The sequence below is a fragment of the Tenrec ecaudatus genome, chromosome 14 (assembly GCF_050624435.1).
Source record: "Tenrec ecaudatus isolate mTenEca1 chromosome 14, mTenEca1.hap1, whole genome shotgun sequence".
Lineage (NCBI taxonomy): Eukaryota > Metazoa > Chordata > Mammalia > Afrosoricida > Tenrecidae > Tenrec > Tenrec ecaudatus.
In genome coordinates this window covers 125534585-125550803 of record NC_134543.1, presented here as the reverse complement: position 1 = coordinate 125550803, position 16219 = coordinate 125534585, and the positions used below count along the sequence as shown (strand labels likewise).

Here is a 16219-nt window from a genome sequence, read left to right as displayed (position 1 = left end):
CTTTCCTTGGTTGTCTTTTACTCCTTCTGCTTAAAAAGGCCAAAATGAATGTAATAAATGTAAACTTTAACTAAGGGGGCAAAAAAGGCCCCTTGAACTGCTTCTCTGGCAGAGACTGCTGCCTAGTCAAAAAGACTGACAGAAGGCCCCACCCTAGCTTGATACAGACAAATGCCTAAGGCAATTTTCTTAGAATACTTAAAATAATGATTAGAATAAACAAATATTAAAATTTGAGTTTAGTACTGGGCTGTACTAGGTCCACAATGTTTTCTTTTGCCTATTGTAATAGAAATAATCATTGGAAAGGAAAAAATAGTTTATAAGCCTACTTGCCTTCACCATTAAAATTGGATTTTTAAATGGGTTAGAACATGCCTGCAATGAAGGCTCTGAAAAGATCAGCCACACTCAGTGCTTTTGAGAACTCGGGACATCTGTATTCCAAGGAACTTGCCTAGGAGGCTGTTGACAGTCGGAAGAACAAAAGGGAACCCTTTGGGCTTTTTAAAACTTTTGAACTAGTGGTTTGTGCCTGCAGCTGGACAAATCTGGAGCCATGAAGGAACTCTCCTCTCTAGGACTGAATGTTAAAGGGAGCCTGTCCTGATTTGACTTTGCTTATGGATTCGGACTCACAAAGTTCCAACTGGAATGAAGATTCTTCACATCAAAAAACATACTTGTGTCCTCAGCGCACTAGGCTAATATAAGTGGGCAGTATAGAAATTGAATACCAAAAATTGGGGGATAAAGGCATAAGATGGCTGACTTACAAACTTTCATGGATGGAAATATAAAATATTTTTGTTTTGCTTACTTATGGAATATTATATTTGAATAAGGCTGATGCATTTCAAATTGTATTTTTAGTTTTATCCTGTTGGGACTATTGTCCTTGATTTAAAAATGATATATGGTAAAGAGTTGTGTAAAGGTGTCAAATTAATCTGACACTGACCTCTTTCTTGTTCCAAGGGCACCTGCTGACAGAGATTCACAATCATAATTGCTTAAGGTCCTGCAAGCCTTGCAGATTGTCCAGCACCATTTCCACAAATTCTTGAGAGAAGTAGTACACCAGCAACCAGCAAGCAGCCTACCTGTGCACCCATCCCAAACCAGTGGTTCATGTCCACTGGACCTATACCAATTTGACTCTTGACCATCATCCTTACAACTCCATCTGTGGCCAAGGTAGATGGACTTGCTGCCTAAATTCACCACTCAAATCTCAAATTGCCCCACCCAATGCAGAATGAAAGGTGCATTCTTCCATAGAAGACTCCTGAAACTAAGACTTTCAGGTTTCCTAATACTGTTATTTAAGTCCATGTTTTCTGTATTTTGTAATCAAACTATTGAAATGTGCTACAATGGGTCATTAGTGTATCTTAAGGCTCCCCTGGAAACATGGTTCTCTTGCTTTTTTGGCCTTACCACCTACTTGTCTGCTTATGTGATTAAAGCTTCTAAAACGCCAGAGCTTTGTACCTTAGCGTATTTGTTGCCTCGTATTGATATATATGAGGGGATCAAGACTTAGCCCTGATAACTACGACTGAATTTCCTAGACACAAACGAACCGCTATATTAATCCAAATTTTAATAGGATTAAGTATTGCAGTTTCTACAGCTGTAGGCATTTTGGGACGCACTGTGCAGTCATGGCCTAAATGGCCTCTCCAACCTTGTTAGTGCTGACATCAGCAAACTAGAAGCCACCATTTCACAACTGTCAGAACAGATTGAGTCCTTCGCGGAAGTAGCCTTGCAGAATAGATAAGGTCTTAATTTGTTATTTCTTAAACAAGGTGGGCTATGCTCTGCCCTTGGGAAGAATGCTGTTTTTATGTAAGAATAAGTGGGCTTGTGCAGGGATCTCTTACCTTAGTTTCAAAGAGTATGGAGAAAAGGCAACTTAAAATGAAGTGTACAGGTAGCTGGTATAAAATTGCTTAATTGGTCTCCCTGAGTCAAGACCTTAATTACTGGCCTTGCTGGTCCCTATTATTATTAATACTGAGACTTTTGATTGGACCATGCATTATTCATGCATTAATGAAGTTCATCCAAAACTGTTAAGCTTAAGGTGTTACGAACCCAAGATACAGCTCTAAATCCAGAAGGAGTTACTGATGAATCAATGATTTGATTCCCAAATAAGAAGAGTCAGGAGTGAGGCAAACAGTGGACTGCTGGAGGACTTGGCCGCTTCCCTCTCCCTTCTTGGAAAGTCCCACTGGCAATTGATTTCAGAATGTACTCATATGTATGTGGACTCAGGACGTTATAATTAATCTTGTTATTCTTTAATATTATTCCCTCTGAAGTTGTAATCTGAATATTGTCATTAGTCTTGCTATTCCTTAATATTGTTCCTTTTTGATGTTCCATTTAAGCCATTAATTTTTCTTTCTGCTTTGGTCATACTTTTACTTAAGTCCCGAACAAATGAGCTAAATAATTTTGTGGGTTTTGCCTTTATCAGCTCACTGATTTCACTTGCAGCTCAGCCTAAGGAAATGCTTTCAGTTTCTTTGCAGCCTACCTAGCCGAATAAAAGACTCCTCTAAATTTGCAAGACATTATAGTGGCTGTCATTTATTTGAACCCACAACAGACTTTTTGATATGAGTTGGAACTGATATGTGTGAGAGGGTAATAGATGTGGTTAGAGAGTGCTGCCTGGGGGACGATCAGGGAAAGAACTGGCAATACTCTATTTGCCTCTCCCATTCCCAGCTGTTAGGCAGTGGTTCTCAATGTGTGGGTCACGACCCCTTTGGGGGGGGTGTCAAACGACCCTTTCACAGACATTGCCCAACTCATAACAGTAGCAAAAATACAGTTATGAAGTAGCAATGAAAGTAATTTTATGGTTGGGGGGGGTCACCACAACATGAGAAACTGTATTAAAGGGTCATGGCATAAGGAAAGTTGAGAATCACTGCTCTAAGGGAAAACGGGTCAAATGACTGGTAGAGTTGGGAGAATGATGATAACAAAAGGGATCCTGAAGGTTGTTGTAGTAAAGTGGCATGGAACAGGGACAAGGTGATCAAGAAGAGGGAGGCAAGTGGTGCGGGCTTACTTGCTACATGAATGTATTTGATAATTGCTTGCTACTGGACTCCATGGTATTTAATTGTTCTTTCCACTCAATCCTGAGGATGGAAGCTAAGAGGAGGGCAAAGGGAAAAGTTTTTTTTCAAATACTTTTACTGGGGGCTTTTACATCTCCTGTCACAATACATACAATTATCCAGTGTGTCAAACACATTTGCACATAGGCTGCCATCATTTTCAAAGCATTCTCTTCCCATTTGAGCCCCTGATATCAGCTTCCCATTTCTTAGCCTTCCCGCCCCCACCCATCCTCCCTCATGAACCCTTGATCAGTTATAGATTATTTTCATATCTTACATTGTCCTCCTGAGAGGGGGTTATAGGTTGATCCTTGTGATGGATTCCCCCTTTCTAATCCACCCCCTCCACTAGTCCTCCTAGTATCTCTACTTTCATTGTTGGCCCTGACGGGTCTATCAATCCTGGATTCCCTGTGTTTCAGGCTCTTATCTGTAGCAGCGTGCATGTTCTGGTCTAATCCTATTTGTAAGGTAGAACTGAGGTCACGATAGTGGGGGGAAGGAAGCACCAAAGAACTAGAGGAAAGTTGTGTGTTTCATTGCTGCTATACTGCATCCTGACTGGCTCATTTTTCCCGTGACCCCTCTGTAGGGGGATGTACAATTGTCTACAGATGGGCTTTTGGTCTCCACTCCACACTCTGTCCCCCTCCCCCCCATTCATATTGGGTATGATTTTGTTCTGGGTCTTAGATGCCTGATACCTGATCCCATTGATACCTCGTGATCACACAGGCTGGTGTGCTTCTTCCATGTTGGCTTTGTTGCTTCTCAGCTAGGTGGCCACTTGTTTATCTTGAAGCCTTTAAGACCCCAGACACTATATCTTTCGATAGCTGGGCACTATCAGCTTTCTTCATCACATTTACTTATGCACCCATTTTGTCTTCAGCGATTGTGTTGGGTAGGTGTCGGGAAAGTGAGTATCATGGAATGCCAGGTTAATAGAACAAAGTGTTGTTCTTGTGTTGAAGGAGTACTTGAGTCGAGGCTCAATGTCCCTCTGCTACCTTCTTTTTCTCTCTTTTTAAATCATTTTATTGGGGGTTCATACAACTCTTATAATCCATACATACATCAATTGTATAAAGCACATTTGTACATTCATTACCCTCATCATTTTCAAAACATCTGCTTTCGTCAGCCCCTGGCATCAGCTCATTTCTCCTCTCCCTGCTCCCCCCTCCCTCATGAGCCCTTGATAATTTATAAATTATTATTTTGTCATATCTTACACTGTCTGACGTCTCCCTTCACCCACTTCTCTGTTGTCCATCCTCCAGGGAGGAGGTTATATGTAGATCCTTATAATTGGTACCCTCTTTCCACCCTATTCTCCCTCTATCCTCCCAGTATCGCCACTCTCACCACTGGTCCTGAAGGGATCATCCATCCTGGATTCCCTGTTTCCAGTTCCCATCTGTACCAGTGTACATCCTCTGGTGCTACCTTAATTCTTAACATATAGATATTAGTACATAGTTCTATTCCCCTCTCATTTTTTATATGTATATTTACATATGTACATGCCTGTATTTAGAGCTCTATAAATGTCCTTTGCCTCCTGGTTCTTCCCTCTATTTCCTTTTCCTTTCCTCTTGTCCCACCATCACGTTTGACCTTCATTTGGGTTTAGTAATTCCTCGCTGCTATATTGCCCTTGATTAGCCCCACTAGGCATCCTACACCCGTCTCTCCATTGATTTTAGTTTACTTGTTGTTCCCTTGTTCCTGGGTTGGATTCTTTCCACCACCTCCCTCCCCCCCCCCGCGCTTCCTTTTTCCCACCTCCCCTTCTCCTGTATCCCTCCCCACCACCTTGGAGCCATTAGTCCCGTTCTTTTTATCTCAGAATTATTTATCCCGCCTATCTTATCTAGATAGACATGCAATACATTAATAAGCACAAAAACCCAGCAAAGCCAAAGAAAACAACAAAGGAAGTCAAGACCAATAAAACAATAACAACAACAAAATGAAAGCCACTGACAAAAATGGAAAGGCCAATAAATAATTCAAGATCTGTTTTTGGCCTTTACTAGCATTTTCCAGTCAAGTCTGATGGGGTGCCACACTCTGTCTCCAAGCCTATTTTTGGTATTCCTCAGGGATTTCATCACTTTGTTCCCCTTGTTGCTCTGTTGCATGCTCTTAGTGTTTCACCCCAGTATGATGGGGTCAGATTGTGCCTTGTGGTGGGGCTGGTCCTATGGTTCTCTCTACGTGTTGTCTACTCCAAGAGGGAATAATGTCCTCAGGGCTTGGTGGGCCAGGATGTCCTCCCCTCCATCTCTATTTCTCCAGGGTGCTCTAATCGGACAAGCCACTCTCACCAAGCTGTAGCCCCAGTGCTGTCCTCTGAAATGCATTTTTTTGAGGGGCCAGGTGGGGGTGGGGTAGGGGTAGTTGTCCACATAGTTGGGATTGGGTCCGGTCTTGCAGACCTCTCTATTGGTTCCTTGGTACATGCTGGTATGTTGTATTCATGCCTTAGCACATTGGGTTGAAGCCTGGTCTCATTCTCCCTCTCCTGTGGAGATATAAACAATACCTTCCCCTTGGGTGGGTTCATACCCTGCTCCCCCCTACAAGGAGGAATTTCTTGGCTGGCTTTAAAAGTTAGCAGAGATCTTTTCTGGAAAGAATGGGCAAAAGCAGTATAGTTGATCAATTCCAGAAAATCAGGATGCTATGGGACATTTGTGAAAAGCATCTACAACTTAAAAAGATGACAGGGGAGCTTGTTGGCCTGGTCTCAGCACCACACACAATGCCTGATCATGAAGCACTAGCAACAGTGACCTCTTTCCCAATAGCCCTCCTCCCTCATATCTACTCTTGCTTCCCAAGTAAGAAAGATACAAACTTTATACATAAAACATAGAAGTTACAAAGACCTATCATTTGATAGCTATTTAAGTGCACACCTACATATATTTTAGTCATCCCAGGAACAATGTGGAGATAAGAATTGCACTATAAATTGACCAATGAGAAAATAGGCTCAGAGAGGTCAAACACTGTCTGGCAGAAAAGCACATGCAGTTCTAAACTGTTTACATGATAGAGACATATCAAACCCTAAAACCAAGCCCTTTGCCTTCAGGTTGATGCTGACTCATAGTGATCCTGTAGAACAGAGTAGAACTGTCCTGCAGGATTTCCGTGGCTGTAATCTTCACAGAAGCAGACAGTCCCATCTTTCTCCTATGGAAAGGCTGGTGGGTTTAAACCATTGAGCTTTGGTTAGCAGCCAACCGCTAACTGTGGTACCACATATAGATACACATACATCCAAGTCAACCAGGAACAAGTGTTCCTTTTTTTGCCTATACCCTATTTCACGGCACTCAGAACACATACATGGCTCCATATTTACTTACGTATTCCTCTTAGGTCCCCAAATAATGTGATTTTATGGAGGACAGACCCGGGCTCTATTTAAAACAAGCAGCAACTGATTCGCACAGTCACACATAATTGATCTGAAGGATCCCGAGTGGCAATGTGGCTGAACACAGTTATAATCCAAAGGTTGTATAATCCCAGCCACTCTGTTGGAGAACAATATGTTTCTGTAAAGATTCCAAACCCAACTAACTGAACCCACTGCCGTTGAGTTCATTCTAACTGTACAGGGTTTCTGAGACTAAATACTTAGGGAGGCAGACAGCCTCATCTTTCTCCCTCAGCAACTGGTGGGCTGGACACGCCACACGTGGACGTTGCAGCTAGCTTAAACCACTGGGTCACCAGGGCTCCTTGAGGAGGAATACAGGCTATTTATGGAGCACCTTGCCTTGATAGGCCCTGGCGAAGCCGCGGTGACCAAGCCAGCAGTCTTTCTCTTTATGAAGGCTTACTGTAGAGGTCAGTGACTATTTGCGGAGTGTACCTCAATAAAAAAGAAAACCAGGGAGCCGCCGGTCCAGGCATCAGCAGGGTCGGGCAGTACTGCCCCGCACAAAGGCAAGGCAAGGCAAGGTAAAAGTAGGTCAAGTGAAAGCTTTTCAAGTGGTTGAACTTGACCGCCTAGAGGTCCTGGGTCCTGTGTGATGCGAGATAAAGAGCGCTGAGCTGGCGGTCCCTATCGTCAGGGATACAGGGGTGTGGTCCCTCCGCGCCGCAGGCTTCCCCGCACATCCCAGCAGCCCGCGGCACCGGCCGAGGGGTCTCCCCCGCCGATCATGAGAAAAACAGGTGGAGTCGGCGGGCCCCTCTCTTCTCACAGTCTTTGGTGAAACATCCCCAGTTGAGTCTCATCTGCGGAGTCCAGCCCCCGCTGGCGGACTGCGCTTCGCAAAGGCTGAAAGGTGAGGGAGCCGTGGTCAGGAGTCGCTAGAACCGCCACCTGTCCGCCATTAACGCCCTTCCCCGGTCCTCCTCAGGCCGCACTCAGCCTCGCTGGATCGTGAGCGGTCCCCTCCGCAGCAAATCTCGCCTCCCGCTCTGGGCCAGGTGGGCGGGGCGAGGGTTGCAAGCTGCGCGAGAGTTCCGTCCAAGCCCCGCGAGACTTTGCGGCCGCCGCCTCTTACGTCTTTCCCTTTGACAAGTCGCCGCTGCTGCAGCAAAAAATAAAGGACGCGGGCGCTGCAGCCACTGCCGGGCTGGGCTCGGGTCGCCGGAGCCGCCTCCACCCCCGCCAGCTCCACCGCCGAGCATGGTAACGCCTCCGCCTCTGCTCTCCGGTCCGCGTGTGCGTGCGCCCGGCTCTTCTGGGCGAGGCCGGCTGGGTCGTTCCGGGGCCGCTGCCGAGCGGGGCCGCCGGGGTCGCGGACGGGCGGCGGGCGGAGGCCTGAGGGAGCCGGTCCCCAAGGCAGTGCGCTCCCGGGCTCTCGAGGCTGCCCGTCACCCGGCGCCGCCAGCGCCGCCTTAGAAGCGGAACTGCCAGCCTGGGCAGAGACCCGCCCCTCGGGCGGCTCGCCGGAGCTGCCCTTGACTCTCGGGGGTCGCCTCTTGGTCCGGGACCCTCTCCCTCGCCCCCATCCGCCAACGAGCGCCCCTCCCCCCGGCCGGTGCTCAGGGCGGGGGCTGCAGCCCGACTATTGGAATCCGGGGACGGAGCGACTCGTGCTCCCCAGCTTCTCGAGGGGCGGAGGTTGGGACGACGCTACTTTCTCCTCACTGCCTTTGGGTGGGGGGCAAACCTTTCTCCAAGCCTGCCCCCTCACCCTGCCGGTGATACATTAACAAAGGCTCTCCGCTTGGGCGAAGGGTGGTGGTGGGGGGAGATGAGACGCATTGTTTAGTTTTCTGGGTGAGACGCGGGTGACGAGGAGGATGATGAAGATGATGGGTTCTGCCTCAGGGAACGCGGTGATGGTGGCAGCTTCCTGGGAAGGGCAGAAGCCGGCGGCACCCCTCTCCCAGGAGGTTATGTAAAAAGGCTTGCTCTTCATCCTAGAGAGCTGTGAATCACCAGGTCCGTATTTGCCTGAATGTTAAGATGCTATCTGTAAATAATAATAGCCGCGGTAAAAAATTTGTAGCATCAGAATAATAGGAATCGCACATCTGAACAAACCGACTCACAGAGGTAGCGTCTCACGTTAGCATTTTGATGTTATTTCATGACACTTTAAAAGTAGCCCTTGCGTGGGACGCCCTCATTTCTCTACCCGTTTCCAAAGGAATTGGTTTATTTCCGTCAGTTCGTTGGCCTGCTTGTTGGCTAGTTGTTATCACTGGCTGTACTTTTTCATCACTCTTGATTTCTGTAAGTCCTCTTCACAGATGACTGTTAGCTAGGTGGTTGAAAAGGCCAAACATTTAAAAAAAGTAAATGTTTTCTATTTGTTTCTCCTCCGTGTGTGTCTGAAGTTTTATTTGTGCGGTGGCTGCTAAAATGCAGTATTGTGCACTGCAAAGAGACTATGGCTATTCATAGTGGGAAGAAAATTATTTAACGTCAAGGTTTTATGAAATTGATTCCCATTGGTTATTTATAGGCTACAATTGTTTCATGCGCTCATGGCATTGTTTGTTTCATAGTGCCTTTTGTGGGGAAAAAAGGCATAGGGATGGGGTGGGATGGGCATGTATCTTTGGTTATACGTGTATATTTCTGTAGAATGTGTTTACACAAGAAAAATGGAGTCTTCTAAGTGCCTGTTTGCATAATACACACACATATACATGTATTATATGTTTACACACGATCATATTCCTTGTGAGTTAAAATGTGTTATAATATTTGAGAAAAGACAGCATTATGTGGGCAAAATTAGGCTTATAATATTTTCACTAAGACACATGACAGGATTGTATGGCAGAATGAGACCTCTATGGAGGTTGGAAATCTATAGGCTTTTAAAAATAGGACAGATTGTCATCTGTTTGTGGTTGTTGTCATCAGAAAAATTTAAATAATCTATTAAGGCCACTTGTAATTATACACTTGTATGTATTTTGCTTTCTTTACGGTTCTTACAGTTTTGCTTCTTAAATTTCCAGTCATGCTGTTGGCATGTGACACTTACCTATTTATTTGCTGGTCCTGTATTCCTTGCCCAATGCCGGCTTCATGATGCTGGTGGTGATGGTAGTGCATGGAGGAGAGAGCAAATGTAAATGTCTGTTAATCTGCTTATTAATATAAGTGTTTACTGAAAATCCAATTTGAGTTAAAAGAAGTTCGGCGAGTGTGTTGTTGATTTGGTTTCATCGTGCTGACGACCTCCACCGGGAGGGAAAATCCTGGGCTTTTTTTCTAAGGATGTAATACATCGAAACAAATACCGAATTGGGGGGTAGTGGTGGCTGGGGGGTGGGGAGAATCTCCTGGGGGGAATCTGCTATAGGCTTAATCAGGCTAGATATTTGGCAGATGTGTTTGGGTTCCCACTTCCCTCCATAGCCTTCTACAAATTGGGTGTTCGAAATTTAGGCTATGATACATTTCCCTTTGTCATATCTGAATTTTGTTATTGTCGTCTTTGGATCATGTGAGCTGGTGTGCTTCTTACATGTGCACTTAATTGACTCCTCAGGACTTTTGTTTTCTTTGTGTTGAGGTGTAGTTATACTAAAGGTGTAATCTTTGATCCTTAATAGTAAATGCTTCAAGTCTTCTTCACCTTCAGCAAGCAACATCATATGTGTACTCACTGCCACCAAGTCCATGCTGACTCATAGTGTCCCCTTGTGGATTTCCGAGACTATAACTCTTTGTGGGAGTAGAAAGCCCAGTTTTCCGCCGAACCAGAGGTTTTGAACTGCCAACCATGCTAATTGCACCCCAGTGTGTAACCACTGTACCAAGGGGCCCCTATCGTGCACGTCATAGGTTACTAACCAGTTCTCCTTTAGTCCCAGTGCCACGTTCTTCTTCATGTAGTCCATCTTGGATTATTTGCTCAGCATACAAGTTGAATAAGTATGGGGATGGTGAAAGAATACAACTCTTAACACATCCCTTTCCTGAGTATCCCCTCGTTCTGTTCCAACATCTGCCTCTTGTTCTAGCTACAAGTTCCATGTGAGTACTGTGCAGTATTCTAGGTTTTCCATTCTTTACAGCACGGTCTGTATTTTGTTAGGATCCGCACTGTCTTTCATGCAGTTAATAAAACACAGGTAAACATCTTTCTGATATTGTCTCCTTTCAGCCAAGATCCACCTGACACAAGCAGTGATATGTCAACTTCATGTCCTTTTTGAATCTGTTTTCTGTTGATGTTCTGCTGCAATCGTTTTTACATTACCTTTTGTCATTGACATTCTGTCATTTACACATAGTAGGCACACATAAGGATTTCCTCCAGGCTGTTGATCAGGTCCCTAGCTGTCTTCCACATTTCTTGATAGAGACAAGGGGGTGTTTCTGGTGTTGCTTCTGTTCTTCCTAAATGCCATCGGTTCCAGATCACAGATTACCTTCCAACACAGCTGAATGTTATTCAGGTCTTTGTGGCATAGTAATTCTGTGTATTCTCCTTTCTTTTGATGCTTCTTGTGTTGCTCAAAAATTTGTCCTTAGACTCCTTCAGCATTTCTCTGGGAGACATGAGGTTTTTTCTTCAGTTCTTTCGGCTTGAAAAATATCAAGTGTATTCTGTTGGTTTTCTCACTCCAGGGCTGTCTCCGGGAGCACTCCTTGAAATCTTCCGGTGAGCTCTTCCCTTTCATGATTTCTTGCATGTGATTTAGCATGTGATTTAGCTACTCTGCATTCAGTAGCATGTTTCAGGGTCTCTTTTCTTGTCTTTCATGACCATGACACTTTTGAAGATTATTTGCCAGTTTGTAGAACACATTTCTATTTGGTTTGTCTGATATTTTTCTTAAAATTTGACCAAGTTTATGCATTTTTGACAAGAAAACTTCATCGAGGCCACATATCAATGTTTTATTTCTAGTAATGTTAACCTACCGTATATATTCGTGTATAGCCGAGTTTTACAGCACACAAAAAATGTGCTGAAAAACTGAGGTTCAGCTTATACACGGGTCAGTGGCATGAATGGATGTCATCTGGTCAAGCCCAACTAACAAAAGGAGGAAATCTCATGAAGCCTGACATAGAGTTAATAGCAAAGTGGGTTCGAGATGCATGGGAAGACATTCCAGAAGACATGGTGCGACGTGCCTTCCATTCCTTTGGTGTGGTTATCTTATTCATCTGTAATATAGTACATTTGTTGCTGCCTGCATTCCATTTGAGTTCCTGGTGTTTCGTTGATTTTATTTTTTGACTGTATCTGAACATTATAGTAGAAGCAGCACTTTTTCCTTCCTACCCTACCACCTGCATTTTCACTTGGTCCTCATTCCCTGTAAATAACTGAGCTCTCTATTTCTGGTTTATCCTTTTAAAATCTCTTATACGAACGATACATCTATTTTTCTTATATCCCAGTTTTTTCCCTCAGTATAATTGTTAAAAATTGATATATAATGCACACATGATAAAACTCATCCTTTTGGAAGAATGCACAATTCAGTAACATAAGTATATATATATCTATTCCTCCCACCCCTGCATGGTACAGCCATTACCACTATCTACTCCAGAACATTTTTATCACCTAAATGAACCCTGTGCCCTGTGCTAGTCGCTCCACATGTCCTTTCTGATAGCCACTACTTTACTTTCTGCTACTTTGTTACTGTTCTACACCTTTTATATTCATGGACTGTCTTACATGTGCCTTTTTGTACCTGGCTTCTTTCATTAAGCATAACTTTAAAAAATGTTATAGCAATACTTTATTCCTTTCATTGCCTGAATGATAGCCAGTGTATGTCTGTATACATTTCTGCATCCTGTCATCCATTGATGAACATATGGATTTTATTTTGGCTATTAGGAACCCCACTTGAGAATGGTTATGGACATTATAATAAAACATTTATTTGCTTTCTAACGAAACCACTTATTTACAGAATGATGTTGCCATGTTTTAATATCTTAGCCTCGATGTCTTTATCTAAAAAGTGGGGGCAAGAATATTTGCTGCATCATAGGGCTGTTTCTTGGATTAAACGGAAAGTAATTTTTTTTTTTTTTAGGTCTTGGATGTTTGCTGCTTTTGCCAGGGTGAAGTTTTATTGAGGCTTTGATTGAGAACTAGAATTGGGTAACTTAGGGACTGACGCCGTGCTGGAAACGGAACCTTTCTCTTAGAAAACAAGGGCAGCATGTGCAGCACTCAGCAACCATGTCTTTGGACTGGGAGAATAGGCGGCATTGCTGCCCACTCACACGGCAGCCAGTGGACTGGTGTGATTGTGTGTTGCTGTCTGCAGTCCTGGCCACAGCCTGTGGCATCAGGCTCTTTAATCTCTAGAAAGGGCTCACTATGCCATGTCTCCCATGATAGGGCTTCGACCTGTAATTTTTCTCACTCCACTTACCATTCCAGTACACCTACAGGTGTTTCCAGTACACCCACAAATGCTTGGTCTTGCTTTTGCCTTGATGGTCTTCTTTCGGATCTCTCCACTTGCACTCTGAAGCCATTTAGGGTCTGCTGAAAGGGAGATCCTCAGAGCCTGTCTCTCTGGAGAGATCTTCAGTGAGCACATTATAGAAAATAGTGACCCTCTCTTATTCCCTTGACATTTCTACTTTATTTCTTATACCACTTGTGCTTCCTGAAATTTAATTACTTATTTATCAACTTATTATTTGTTTTACTATACTAGAATGTAAAGTCTTGGAGAACAGGAAATTTACCTGTCTTGTTCATTTCAGTGCTGAAAAAGTCTTTGACACATAAGTCAGGGGCACCTATCTAAAGTGTTATCTGTGGAGTCAAATAGTCTCCAAATAAAATTAAGTAATTTTATCTGTGAAAATGGTGCAGTGGCCACGTCTGATCTCGTTACACAAGGGAGGAGAATCCAAGTCCTCAGCAGCTTAAGGCCTACTGCCATGAGGCAGAGGTCAGACATGCCTCCACCCTCCATCTTCCTTTTACCCTCTGCTGACACCACCCATTCCTTCCACAGAACTCTCCTTCTTTGCTGGGTTCCATTGCAATGGCCATCCAGAACTCACAGGTTAAGGGGTTTCTTAGGGAAATTAACAGGTTACCACAAGCTAAGATCAGAAAATATTAAGAGTATAGTCATTAGTGTACAGCAACATCTCTCCTTAGTGGGCAGCCAAGTCTCTATGGTCTTCAGCCACATGGTCAGTTGGATTTGGTCTCTGTGGGCCAGGAAACCCGCTTGCTGCTCTGTATTATGGGCTCAGTCTCAGCAGTGATTCTCCGCTCTGTCTCATGGTCTTCTTGCTTCAGCTTCTGGTCTCGGGGGTTCGATGGCATCTGCTTCCTCTGCCACTACAGGCAAGAATTTCCTGCCTGATAGAACTTCTGCCTTGATGTTCCTGGGAATTCTGGCTTCTGGGCTGTCTCATTCTTAGAGCCATGAGGATGGCAGAATTTAAAGTGTTTCACCACCTTGCTTGCATCGTCCCTCCCAATCATTGGGTGGGAGTTACAGAGACATGGAAAGAAGAACCATATTAAGAAATGTCACTTTCCCACACCACCCTTTATAGGTCTTAAGCTAAAGGAGAACTGTTAAGTCAGTTAAATAGTGCTATGAATTTTACATTGTTATTCACAAGGGAAATGTTAGGATTTAGAATTTTTAACACTACCAAGAGCATATATAGCTATGCATAGGGTGTGCTGAATAATCTGTAAAAAATAAACTTGGATTTTCAGTTCCTGTGTTTATAGCAGTGTTTAGCATACTTTCGGGTTGCCCATTAATTATAAAGCTAGTGATGTTAATGTATTAGTAGTGGTACTTCCTCTTGCTTCAGGCAAGCTAATTTTCTTCACTTTAATTTTTTTATTAAAGTCTATTGATTTTGATTTTACAGGGTCCATTGTTGAAGTTATATACACACACGTATATAATCATTTTATTTGGTGCTCTTACAGCTCTTATAACATTCCATATATCAAGCATTTTTGTACATATGTTGCCATCATCATTTTCTAAAAATAACTTTCTACTTGAGCCCTTGGTATCAGTTCCTTTCCCCCCTTCCTTCCTGATCTTTCCACTCACGTGAACCCTTGACAAATTATAAATAATGATTGTTTTCATACAATCTATTTCTCCTTCCTCCCCTTTCTTCCTCCCATCTCCTTACCCTCCTGGTATCCCTACTCCTATTTCTGTACCTGAGGGGCTTATCCTGGATTCCATGTGTCATGAGCTCTTCTCTGTACCAGTGTACATGCTCCACTCTAGCCAGAACTGAAAGGCAGGATAGTTGAAGGTGAGGAAGCCTTAAAGAATCAGAGGAATGTTGTGTTTCATCAGTGCTATCCTGCGTCCTGGTTGACACACCCCTTCCTTGTGACCCTTCTGTGAGGGGATGTCCTGTTGTCTACAGATGGGATTTGGGTCTCTTCTCTGACCCACCTTGTACTCAACAGTATGTTTTTTTTGTGTCTTCTGATGACTGTTACCTGATCCCATCGACATCTGATGATCGCACAGGCTGGTGTGCTGCTTCCATGTAGGCGTGTTGCTTCTCTTAGATGGCCGCTTGTTTAACTTCAAGCCCTTAAGACCCCTTTAAGCCTATATCTTTCGATAGCTGAGCACTGTCAGCTTTCTTTACCACATTTGCTTATGCACCCATTTTGTCTTCAGTGATCGTACCAGGTGGGTGAGCATCACAGAATGACAGGTTGTTAGGTTGCATTGAGGGAGGGCTTGAGCAGAGGCCCAAAGTCTGTCTACTTTCTTAATGTATTCTTAACATATATACATAGGCCAATACCTCTATTTTAGGAATTAATATATTTATGGATGTACTCACCTATGTTTATACCTCTGTCCATAACTTTGCTTCCTAGATCTTTCCTTTATTTCCTTTTACCTTCCTCCTGCCCCACCATTATGCTCGCCCCGCCTTCTGCCTCTTAGTGAATACTCTCAGCTAGATTGCTGTTGCTCCAATCCCATCTTTTTAATTTTGAATTGTAACAGTTCTTTATATATTCTGGATGCAATTCTCTTTTCGGTTACTGGAGTTTCAGCTATTTCTTCCAATGCAGTGTGTTGTTCACTTTCTTGATGATGCCCGTGGAATTACAAATGTTAATTATGATGAAGCTCAAGTTCATAGTATTTTTAACTTAATGTAGTAGTATTTATAGAAGCCCTTTTACAATTTGGAGGGCATCTCTTTAGGCCTTCCCTACTAATCACCGTTATTAAATTCCTTGGTCATGAGCAATTTTATATGATAATTTTATTTACTTTTTAATCATTTTATTGGGGGTTCATACAGCTCTTATGACAATACGTACATGCATCCATTGTGTCAAGCACATTTCAACATTTGTTGTCATCATCATTTTCAATACATTTTCTCTCTACTTGAGCCCTTGGTATCAGCTCCTCATTTTTTGCCCTCCATCACCCTCCACCCACTTTTCTGTTGTCTGCCCTCCAAGGAGGGGGTTATACATAGATCATTGTGGTTGGTTACTTTCCCCTTTCCCTCCTGGTATGGCTACTCTCATTATTGGTCCTGAGGGATTTATCTGTCCTGGATTCCCTGTGTTTCCAGCTCTTATCTGTACCCATGTACA

At 43.6% G+C, this 16219-nt stretch overlaps 1 protein-coding gene across 6 annotated transcripts in view; it reads left to right on the top strand.

Annotated features, from left to right (window-relative positions):
- The first annotated feature begins 7680 nt into the window (after window positions 1–7680).
- The window catches only part of HERC1 (HECT and RLD domain containing E3 ubiquitin protein ligase family member 1), a 196610-nt gene continuing 188071 nt past the window's right edge, over window positions 7681–16219 (top strand). For all 6 annotated transcript variants that reach the window (XM_075531186.1, XM_075531189.1, XM_075531188.1 and 3 more), the window contains exon 1: window positions 7681–7812. The gene's annotated coding sequence lies outside the window, so the exon portion shown is untranslated. The remainder of the gene's footprint in view (window positions 7813–16219) is intronic.